General features: G+C 43.9%; 1 pseudogene; it reads left to right on the top strand.

Moving 5' to 3' along the window:
• Positions 1-6,519: 6,519 nt before the first annotated feature.
• Positions 6,520-7,873, top strand: LOC138071596 (zinc finger and BTB domain-containing protein 14 pseudogene; annotated as a pseudogene).
• Positions 7,874-10,642: the final 2,769 nt, after the last annotated feature.

Here is a 10,642-nt window from a genome sequence, read left to right on the forward strand (position 1 = left end):
ACTGCAGCATGTCAGGCCTCCCTATCCATCACCACCCCCCCGAGCTTACTCAAACTCATGTCCATTCAGTCAGTGATGCCATCCAACCAACTTATCCTCTGTTGTCCCCTTCTCCTCCTGCCTTCAATACTTCCCAGCATCAGGGTCATTTTGAATGGGTCAGTTCTTCACATCAGGTGGCCAAAGTATTGGAGTTTCAGCTTCAGCATCAATCCTTCCAATGAATATTCAGGACTGATTTCATTTAGGATGGACTGACTGGATCTCCTTGGTGTCCAAGGGACTCTTAAGAGTCTTTTCCAACACCACAGTTCAAAAGCATTAATTCTTTGGCGTTCAGCTTTCTTTATAGTCCAACTCTCTCACCCATACATGACTACTGGGAAAACCATAACTTTTCTTCCAAGGAGTAAGCGTCTTTTAATTTCATGGCTGCAGTCACCATCTGCAGTGATTTTGGAGCCCAGAAAAATAAAGCCAGCCACTGTTTCCCCTGTTTCCCCATCTATTTCCCATGAAGTGATGGGACCAGATGCCATGATCTTCGTTTTCTGAATGTTGAGCTTTAAGCCAACTTTTTCACTCTCCTCTTTCACTTTCATCAAGAGGCTTTTTAGTTCCTCTTCACTTTCTGCCATAAGGGTGGTGTCATCTGCATATCTGAGGTTATTGATATTTCTCCCAGTAATATTGATTCCAGCTTGTGCTTCTTCCAGTCCAGCGTTTCTCATGATGTACTCTGCATATAAGTTAAATAAGCAGGGTGACAATATACAGCCTTGACGTACTCCTCTTCCTATTTGGAACCAGTCTGTTGTTCCATGTCCAGTTCTAACTGTTGCTTCTTGATCTGCAAACAGATTTCTCAGGAAGCAGGTCAAGTGGTCTGGTATTCCCATGTCTTCAAGAATTTTCCACAGTTTGTTGTGATCAACACAGTCAAAGGCTTTGGCATAGTCAAAAATAGATGTTTTTTCTGGAACTCTCTTGCTTTTTTGATGATCTAACAGATGTTTGCAATTTGTTCTCTGGTTCCTCTGCCTTTTCTAAATCCAGCTGAGCATCTGGAAGTTCACAGTTCACATACTGTTGAAGCCTGGCTTGGAAAATTTTGAGCATTACTTTACTAGCGTGTGAGATGAGTGCAATTGTGCAGTAGTCTGAGCATTCTTTGCCATTGCCTTTCCTTGGGATTGTAATGAAAACTGATGTTTTCCAGTTGTGTGGCCACCTCTGAGTTTTCCAAATTTGCTAACATATTGAGTGCAGCACTGTAACACCATCAACTTTTAGGATTTGAAATAGCTCAACTGAAACTCTATCATCTTCACTAGCTTTATTTGTAGTGATGCTTCCTAAAGCTCAGGTGACTTCACATTCCAGGCTGTCTGGCTCTAGGTGAGTGATCACACCATCATGATTATCTGGGTCATGAAGATATTTTTGTATAATTCTTCTGTGTATTCTTGCCACCTCTTCTTAATATCTTCTGCTTCTGTTAGGTCCATACCACTTCTGTCCTTTATTGAGCCCATCTTTGCAAGAAAAGTTCCCTTGGTGCCTCTAATTTTCTTGAAGAGATCTCTAGTCTTTCCCATTCTATTGTTTTCCTCTATTTCTTTGCACTGATCACTAAGGAAGGCTTTCTTATCTCTCCTTGCTCTTCTTTGGAACTCTGCGCTCAAATGGGTATATCTTTCGTTTTCTCCTTTGCTTTTCACTTCTCTTCTTTTCACAGCTATTTGTAAGGCCTCCTCAGAGAACCATTTTGCCTTTTTGCATTTCTTTTTCTTGGGTATGGTTTTGATTACTGCCTCCTGTGCAATGTCATGAACTTCTGTCCATAGTTCTTCAGGCACTCTGTCTGTCAGATCTAATCCCTTGAATCTATTTGTCACCCCCACTGTATAATCATAAGTGATTTGATTTAGGTCATACCTGAATGGTCTAGTGGTTTTCCCTATTTTCTTCAATTTAAGTCTTAATTTGGCACTAAGGAGTTCATGATCTGAGCCATAGTCAGTTCCCAGTCTTGTTTTTGCTGGCTGTGTAGAGCTTCTCCATCTTTAGCTGCAAAGAATATAATAAATCTGGTTTCGGTATTGACCATCTTGTGATGTCCATGTGTAGAGTCTTCTCTTGTGTTGTTGGAAGAAGGTGTTTGCTAGGACCAGTGCATTCTCTTGGCACAACTGTGTTAGTCATTGCCCTGCTTCATTCTGTACTCCAGGGCCAAATTTTCCTGTCACTCCAGGTATCTCTGGACTTCTTACTTTTTCATTTCAGTCCCCCATAATAAAAAGGACATCTTTTTTGAATGTTAGTTCTAGAAGGTCTTGTAGGTCTTCATAGAACCGTTCAACTTCAGCTTCTTCAGCATCCTGGGTTGGGGCATAGACTTGGATTACTGTGACACTGAATGGTTTGCCTTGGAAACAAAGAGAGATCATTCTGTCATTTTTGAGACTGCATCCAAGTACTGCATTTTGGACTCTCTTGTTGACTATGAGGGGTACTCCCATTTCTTTTAAGGGATTCGTGCCCACAGTAGTAGATATAATGGTCATCTGAGTTAAATTCACCCGTTCCAGTCCATTTTAGTTCACTGATTCCTCAAATGTCAAGTTCACTCTCGCCATCTCCTGTTTGACCACTTCCAATTTGCCTTGATTCATGGACCTAACATTCCAGGTTCCTATGCAACACTGCTCTTTATAGCTTCAGACTTTACTTGCATCTCCCATCACATCCAAACTGAGTGTTGTATTTTCTTTGGCTCCATCTCTTCATTCTTTCTGGAGTTCAGTTCAGTTCAGTCGCTCAGTCATGTCCAACTCTTTGCGACCCCATGAATCGCAGCATGCCAGGCCTCCCTGTCCATCACCATCTCCCGGAGTTCACTCAGACTCACGTCCATCGAGTCCGTGATGCCATCCAGCCATCTCATCCTCGGTCATCCCCTTCTCCTCCTGCCCCCAATCCCTCCCAGCATCAGAATCTTTTCCAATGAGTCAACTCTTCGCATGAGGTGGCCAAAGTACTGGAGTTTCAGCTTTAGCATCAGTCCTTCCAAAGAAATCCTGGAGTTGATCTCCTTCAGAATGGACTGGTTGGATCTCCTTGCAGTCCAAGGGACTCTCAAGAGTCTTCTCCAGCACCACAGTTCAAAAGCATCAATTCTTCGGCGCTCAGCTTTCGTCACAGTCCAACTCTCACAGCCATACACGACCACTGGAAAAACCATAGCCTTGACTAGATGGACCTTTGTTGACAAAGTAATGTCTCTGCTTTTGAATATGCTATCTAGGTTGGTCATAACTTTTCTTCTAAGGAGTAAGCGTCTTTTAATTTCATGGCTGCAGTCACCATCTGCAGTGATTTTGGAGCCCAGAAAAATAAAGCCAGCCACTGTTTCCCCTGTTTCCCCATCTATTTCCCATGAAGTGATGGGACCAGATGCCATGATCTCAGTTTTCTGAATGCTGAGCTTTAAGCCAACTTTTTCACTCTCCTCTTTCACTTTCATCAAGAGGCTTTTTAGCTCCCTCTTCACTTTCTGCCATAATGGTGGTGTCATCTGCATATCTGAGGTTATTGATATTTCTCCCAGCAATCTTGATTCCAGCTTGTGCTTCTTCCAGTCCAGCATTTCTCATGATGTACTCTGCATATACATTAAATAAGCAGGGTGACAATATACAGCCTTGACGTACTCCTTTTCCTATTTGGAACCAGTCTGTTATTCCATGTCCAGTTCTAACTGTTGCTTCCTGACCTGCATACAGATTTCTCAAGAGGCAGGTCAGGTGGTCTGGTATTCCCATCTCTTTCAGAATTTTCCACAGTGTATTGTGATCCACACAGTCAAAGGCTTTGGCATAGTCAATAAAGCAGAAGTAGATGCTTTTCTGGAACTCTCTTGCTTTTTCCATCATCCAGCAGATGTTGGCAATTAGATCTCTGGTTCCTCTGCCTTTTCTAAAAAGAGCTTGAACATCTGGAAGATCACGGCTCATGTATTGCTGAAGCCTGGCTTGGAGAATTTTGAGCATTACTTTACTATGAACAGAGCTAGTGGAGGTGATGGAATACCAGTTGAGCTATTTCAAATCCTCAAAGATGATGCTCTCAAAGTGCTGCACTCTATATGCCAGCAAATTTGGAAAATTCAGCAGTTGCCACAGGACTGGAAAAGGTCCGTTTTCATTCCAATCCCAAAGAAAGGCAATGCCAAAGAATGCTCAAATTACCGCACAATTGCATTCATCTCACACACTAGCATCTCATTGGGCTGTTGCAAATATGAGTACAGAGTCTGGCATAAAACAATAACTTTCACCATGAACTAGACCCAAGGCTCAAAAACTAGGTGTTGGGAACTGGTTGACCCCAGCTGGTCACAGGAAAAGAGAATGCAAGAGCAGAGAATGCAAGAGCAGAGAGGATGGAGTAGAAAGAGTTGGTGGACCTACCCAGTCAAACAGAGAAAACAGAGCACACAGAATTCTAGACATTGGCTGTATCCCTCAGTGAAGATTCCTGTGAATCTTCCACTTCTATGAGAAAAATCAACAGATCAGTCACTGTAGCATCTGCAATGAACTACCCACTCCAGCTGCCACTCATCAGTCTTCTTAAAGAAACCACAATGCCCAGGAGTTAGCCACTTGTCAGTGTATCCCAGGCTCCTGTCAGTCTGGGTCTAAGCTGAAGGAAGTTGGAGAGCTTCCCCTCCATTCTTGAGTCTGTAAGATCAGTTCTGGTCCTGATGCACTCCAAGGCCAGGTGTTCATTGTAAAAATGCAAATGACCAAGGCCCACAGTAAGACCTCTAGGCACCAGAAATTTACAAATTCAAACCCTTATTGCTATGAATGCATTGTGCAAATAAAAGTCATTCAGGGACTCTTGGGAGGCACAGCTTTAATGAGACAGCAAATTGCGACTCTAAAGCTTAACTAAGGAATGCATCCATCAGAGTTTCACAAGTCATCACCATATAACAGCACTATCCATGCAAAACCAGTCCATGATGCTGTATATTTTTCGCAGTAATGGGAGTGGCGGGAGGTGGCGTCTCCAATTTCTGAAGGCAATGAATTGGGAAGAAATCCCACCATGGATGAGATATATTTACATCTAAAGTCTTTGCTCAGTTCTAATTCCAGAATAGTAATAGCAATTTATTTTTTAAATGGCTATTACCTTTTGCCATGAAAAACGTAAAAGAAATCCAGATAAATGACTAAAACTCACTCCCAAGCTACTCACTTTCTGATGGCTAGGGAAGTGGGGCCTGAAATGAGCACAATTAGAAGAGAATCCTCCAGTGTAATCCAAATAAGTATGGGCACACAGAATATTTAATCTATCCTACTTGAAAAAAAAATCAGCTGTATTCATATTGAAGAAGGAATTCATAGGGCCTGGACTCCATCTTAGGCCTGTTCATGCTGATCATGCTCAGCCACCTTTCCAATGGACTCTGAGCTCTGTGTTTAGTGCCTATGAAAACAATAACAGAAGGATAAGACCCCCTCCAGACAGGGGAACCTTGAAGATCGTATCCAGGTTACTCATCATTAGTGTAAGAGAAAACATACACTAATCACCCCTTCCTCCAGACAGGCCATAAATTTTTCTGTATCTATCGGAGTGTAACCTCAGGTTTATTGATTATTGGCTAATTGTTTGACTGTTTGATCACATGAGCACATAGCACATGAATGATGGGGTTATTGGGATTGTATTTTCCTTGGTTTATGTAAGTCTCAAGGAAATTGGGGTGGTGGGTTCAGACACGTACACATGGGGTATAAAAGATTTTCACAAATGCTAGTTGGGGTCCTTGGCTAAGAGGAGACTCTGCCTTGGGCCTGCCGGTGTAATAAACTGCACTCCACTATCTGCATCATCCTTCTGAGTGAGTTTGTTTCCCGGAACACGTGGCTACAATATTATAAGTTAGTTTCTTAAAAATAAATGAAAGTAGCGCGCGCCCCAACCCACGCGCGTGCGCAGGCCAGAGCCCTCCGGGGGCGGCCCCATAGACTCCAACGAAAGCGTCGCAAGGTCCTGGATTAACCCTTTCCCCGCTCGCCCATTTAGAGGCCCGGTCGTGTTCCGTGCCTGCGCAAGCCGGCGGCGCGCCTTCCCCCTGGCCCGCACCGCGCATGCACGGGAAGAGGGGGGTGCCAGTGGGGGTGTTTGCGGCGGGCTAGACATTCTGTGCTCGTGCAGGAGGAGGGCTGCTACCATCAGGGACGTGCACGATTTCCCCCCCACCCCGCCCCCTCCCCAAACTCCAAAAAAAAAAAAAAATCCAAAACACACTGCCACCCACCGTGCCCCCGCGCCCCGCGTCCATCCCGTCCCCGGCCTGCGTGCAGCGAGCGCGGGGAGCCCACGGCGAGTGTCTGTGGCTGTGCCAGGCTGCAGGACTGGCGTGCCCCTGATCAGAGTTATTCTGATCCGAAGATTTTGGTGTTTAAAGCATTAAGATAATAGCCTGAGTTGTTCATGGAGTTTTTCATTAGTATGTCTGAAACCATTAAATATAATGACGATGACCATAAAACTCTGTTTCTGATAACACTCAACGAGCAACGCTTGGAAGGAGAATTTTGCGACATCGCGATTGTGGTCGAGGATGTGAAGTTCAGAGCGCACAGGTGTGTTCTCGCTGCCTGCAGCACCTACTTTAAAAAGCTTTTCAAGAAACTTGAGGTAGATAGTTCCTCAGTAATAGAAATAGATTTCCTCCGTTCCGATATATTTGAAGAGGTCCTGAATTACATGTACACGGCAAAGATCTCCGTGAAAAAAGATGATGTTAACTTAATGATGTCATCCGGTCAGATTCTCGGCATCCGGTTCCTGGATAAACTCTGCTCTCAGAAGCGGGACGTGTCCAGCCCGGACGAAAACAATGGTCAGTCGAAAAGCAAGTACTGCCTGAAGATCAACCGCCCCATTGGGGATGCTGCTGACCCTCAGGATGACGACGTGGAGGAAATCGGAGACCAGGACGACAGCCCCTCGGATGACACGGTAGAAGGCACCCCCCTCCCGAGTCAGGAGGACGGCAAATCGCCCACGACGACGCTCAGGGTGCAGGAGGCCATCCTGAAAGAGCTGGGCAGCGAGGAGATACGGAAGGTCAACTGCTATGGCCAGGAGGTAGAGTCCATGGAGACCCCCGAGTCCAAGGACCTGGGGTCCCAGACCCCTCAGGCCTTAACATTTAACGACGGGATGAGTGAAGTGAAGGATGAGCAGACCCCAGGCTCGACCACGGCGGCCAGCGACATGAAGTTCGAGTACCTGCTGTTCGGGCACCACCGGGAGCAGATCGCCTGCCAGGCATGCGGGAAGACGTTCTCGGACGAGGGTCGGCTGAGGAAGCACGAGAAGCTGCACACGGCCGACCGGCCCTTCGTGTGCGAGATGTGCACCAAGGGCTTCACCACGCAGGCCCATCTGAAGGAGCACCTGAAGATCCACACGGGCTATTAAGCCCTACAGCTGCGAGGTGTGCGGCAAGTCGTTCATCCGCGCCCCGGACTTGAAGAAGCACGAGCGGGTGCACAGCAACGAGCGGCCCTTCGCCTGCCATATGTGTGACAAGGCCTTCAAGCACAAGTCCCACCTCAAGGACCACGAGCGCCGTCACCGCGGCGAGAAGCCCTTTGTGTGCGGCTCCTGCACCAAGGCCTTCGCCAAGGCGTCCGACCTGAAGCGGCACGAGAACAACATGCACAGCGAGCACAAGCAAGTCACCCCCAGCGCCATGCAGAGCGAGACCGAACAGCTGCAGGCGGCGGCCATGGCTGCGGAGGCCGAGCTGCAGCTGGAGACCGTCGCCTGCAGCTAGAGGCGGGGGACCGGCATGCGCATGCGCGCGGCAGGGATGCTCAGCATCCTTTATCCGCATCCGGCATCCCGACCCATGAACGCCAGCCGCCACATTTCGGTAGAAACTTACGGAGAACTTGTACTCGCTGGACATAAGGCAGTGCTTGGTTGGGTGTTTCGAAAACTTTGCAAGGAAATAACCGTTCCTTGGTTCTGACCAAACTGTTTCACTGTCCCGTCTGGTGTCTTGTATTAATGTTGCCAGTAAGCACCCGGCCCCAGCCCCCCGCCACCTTTTTTTTTTTTTTTTATGATTTCTGATTTTAATTTGAGAACTCCTGGGCCCAGTTCAGAAGTGAGAGACTTCTGTCCCTTTTTAAAAGTCCCCCTCTCCACCTGCTGCACCAGGGAGTGCACCGTACAGAGTGATAATTGAGTGGATTGATTTCCTGACCATCACCATTCTGTGTGACTTACAGGTCACAGCGACATTTTTAAGAACTTTAGTAAAAGTACTTCGTGTATACGCAGGAAATACGGGTGGATGGTTGACCAAGAACCCTGCGTGCACGGATAGGAAAACAAGTTCTGGAAATGCAAAATGTTGTCAGATTTATATATTTGGTTTGTTAATTTTCTATCACTTGTTTTTCATGGTTTTTGTGGACAAATAATGGTTGCTTTGCTGAAGTGTTTCTTCATCCTTTTTGATTGCCCTTACCAGCCCCTAAAGATGTCACATGACCTAAAGGCATGTCAGTTGTTTGAGGGCTGAGTTTTTTCACTCTTATTTGGGGTATTGCTAGTCTGCAGCTGATGGGGTTTGTGGGCTGGACCAGTGGTGAGAGGGTTAGAAAAGGGAGTGTAGGAACCTGGTTCTCAGAGACAAGGTTTGCACATTTGCAACAAGTCCAAGATTTCCTAGATCAAAATAATTCCTGATTTTGAAATTAGATTTTTGTTTAGGATCAAAATTAGGCCAAGAGCAGGTATACCTCTTTGGGTATGTTTGTGTAACTTAAAGAGTGTCATCAAGCTTTTGGGCTCTCGGTAGCACGTGATTATCCATAAAGAAGATGCGATGTCCTTCCGGAAATCATTATGTTTAAAATCTTTTACCTGTGTAAATAGTACAGAAGCGTTGGTCTTATGTATCTCAAGTACAAATAGACAGCTGCACTTTTTTTGCACATGGGATTAACAATATCTCCATCAGAAACATCAGTCTGTTTTTAACCAATATTAAAGATTGTCCAAATGTTTATGTTCTTGAAGTATATTTCGTCACTGGTTACAGTTTTAAGTGGAAGATGATTGCCTTTTCATAGCCGTAAACTGAATTATAAGTGCTGTTCCAATTCTGGTGTACAAAATTTCTTTTTAAACATTTCTTTAGGAATACATTGAAATACCAACAATAGTTTGAATTATGTTCTGTAATAAAGAATTAGTTCTTTTAGAATGTACCATTTTCAAAAAATGTCGATTTTTAAAATTTATTTTTGGTTGCTAGGGTTTTTTTTCCTCTTAAGATACATTAAAGTAATTTCATTTCCTAGCTCGTTGCATTAACACCTGTAATTATTATTATTGTGGGAGAAAGTTTATTTTTTAAACTGGTGTATATGTTATGCCCATGATTGTAGGATGAAGATGTTACCTTTTTAAGAATCTTATTTATTGGTAAATGTTTAATTTAGTTTAAAACTAATTTAATTTCTTTTCTTAAATGTTGATTATTTTCTCCTAAAAGCAGTTGTGTCGCTGTGTTTATATGCTCTTCATAGAAGGGGAACTGATTGCTGTTCCTAGACTGTTTTAACCAAAGCAAAGGAAAAGTGATCTAACATCTTGTGGATGGCTACTTCAACAAATCATACCTGGGGCCTTTGTTTTTGTATATAAAAGAAAATATACTTCTGTCCAAAAAAAAAAAAATAAATGAAAGTAGAGACATAAAGGATGAAGCATTCAGGAGGATTATGGATCAAAGCAAGAGTCAGTGAATTAAAGAATTTTCCCTTGGCATTACTGGAAAGAAAAAAGAGAAAAAAAGCATATTTGACTTAGCTGGTGTTACTTATTGATTATGCTTTAGAAAATACTAGATTCATGAAGAATTAAGTCTGGGTTAAAGCATTTTGAAATCACAGATTATTTTTATATACTGATGCTATCTTTTCAACCCATTGCCACGGTCAATTGAGAAAAATTAAGGCTAAAATAGCATTATTATGATTAGATGCAAAAGTGTCTGTGCCATATAAAGGTTTCATTCATTCTATTCTTTGTATAAAAGCTTCTTTCCTTCCAACTTTGTATATGTTTTCACTCAATTTAAGTTTCTTTTGGGCAGGATTTGTGTCTTAGATGGATTTTCAAGCACAGCACTTAAAAATTACCACCTGACTGAGTCACTAAATATAAAATATAGAGTTGAGGAAGTATGACAATATTGTGAGAGACTGTGAAATAAATTTCATATTTTAATGCAAGACAAGACAAATTTGTGAATGAAAAATGTTGCCTGCTTTATCAGTAAACAAAGATGCTATAGCCATCAAGCTGCTTTGGCCTCCCCCACAGTGAGCCCTGAGAGGACTTGGTAGGAGAAAAATGGGCTGCTGGCTGCCAGGCCCTCAGCCACTGTAGTCATCCCCAATGGTGCACCATAAGGGGACTCATGAGGAGAACGAACAAGATACTGACCCTAGATAAAGTGCATATCAAAGGAATGATTTCAATGAGCCCAGACTCCTGCATCTCCCCATACAAAGAAAAGTGCTAA

The sequence above is a fragment of the Capricornis sumatraensis genome, chromosome X (genome assembly GCF_032405125.1).
Source record: "Capricornis sumatraensis isolate serow.1 chromosome X, serow.2, whole genome shotgun sequence".
NCBI classification, from domain to species: Eukaryota; Metazoa; Chordata; class Mammalia; order Artiodactyla; family Bovidae; genus Capricornis; species Capricornis sumatraensis.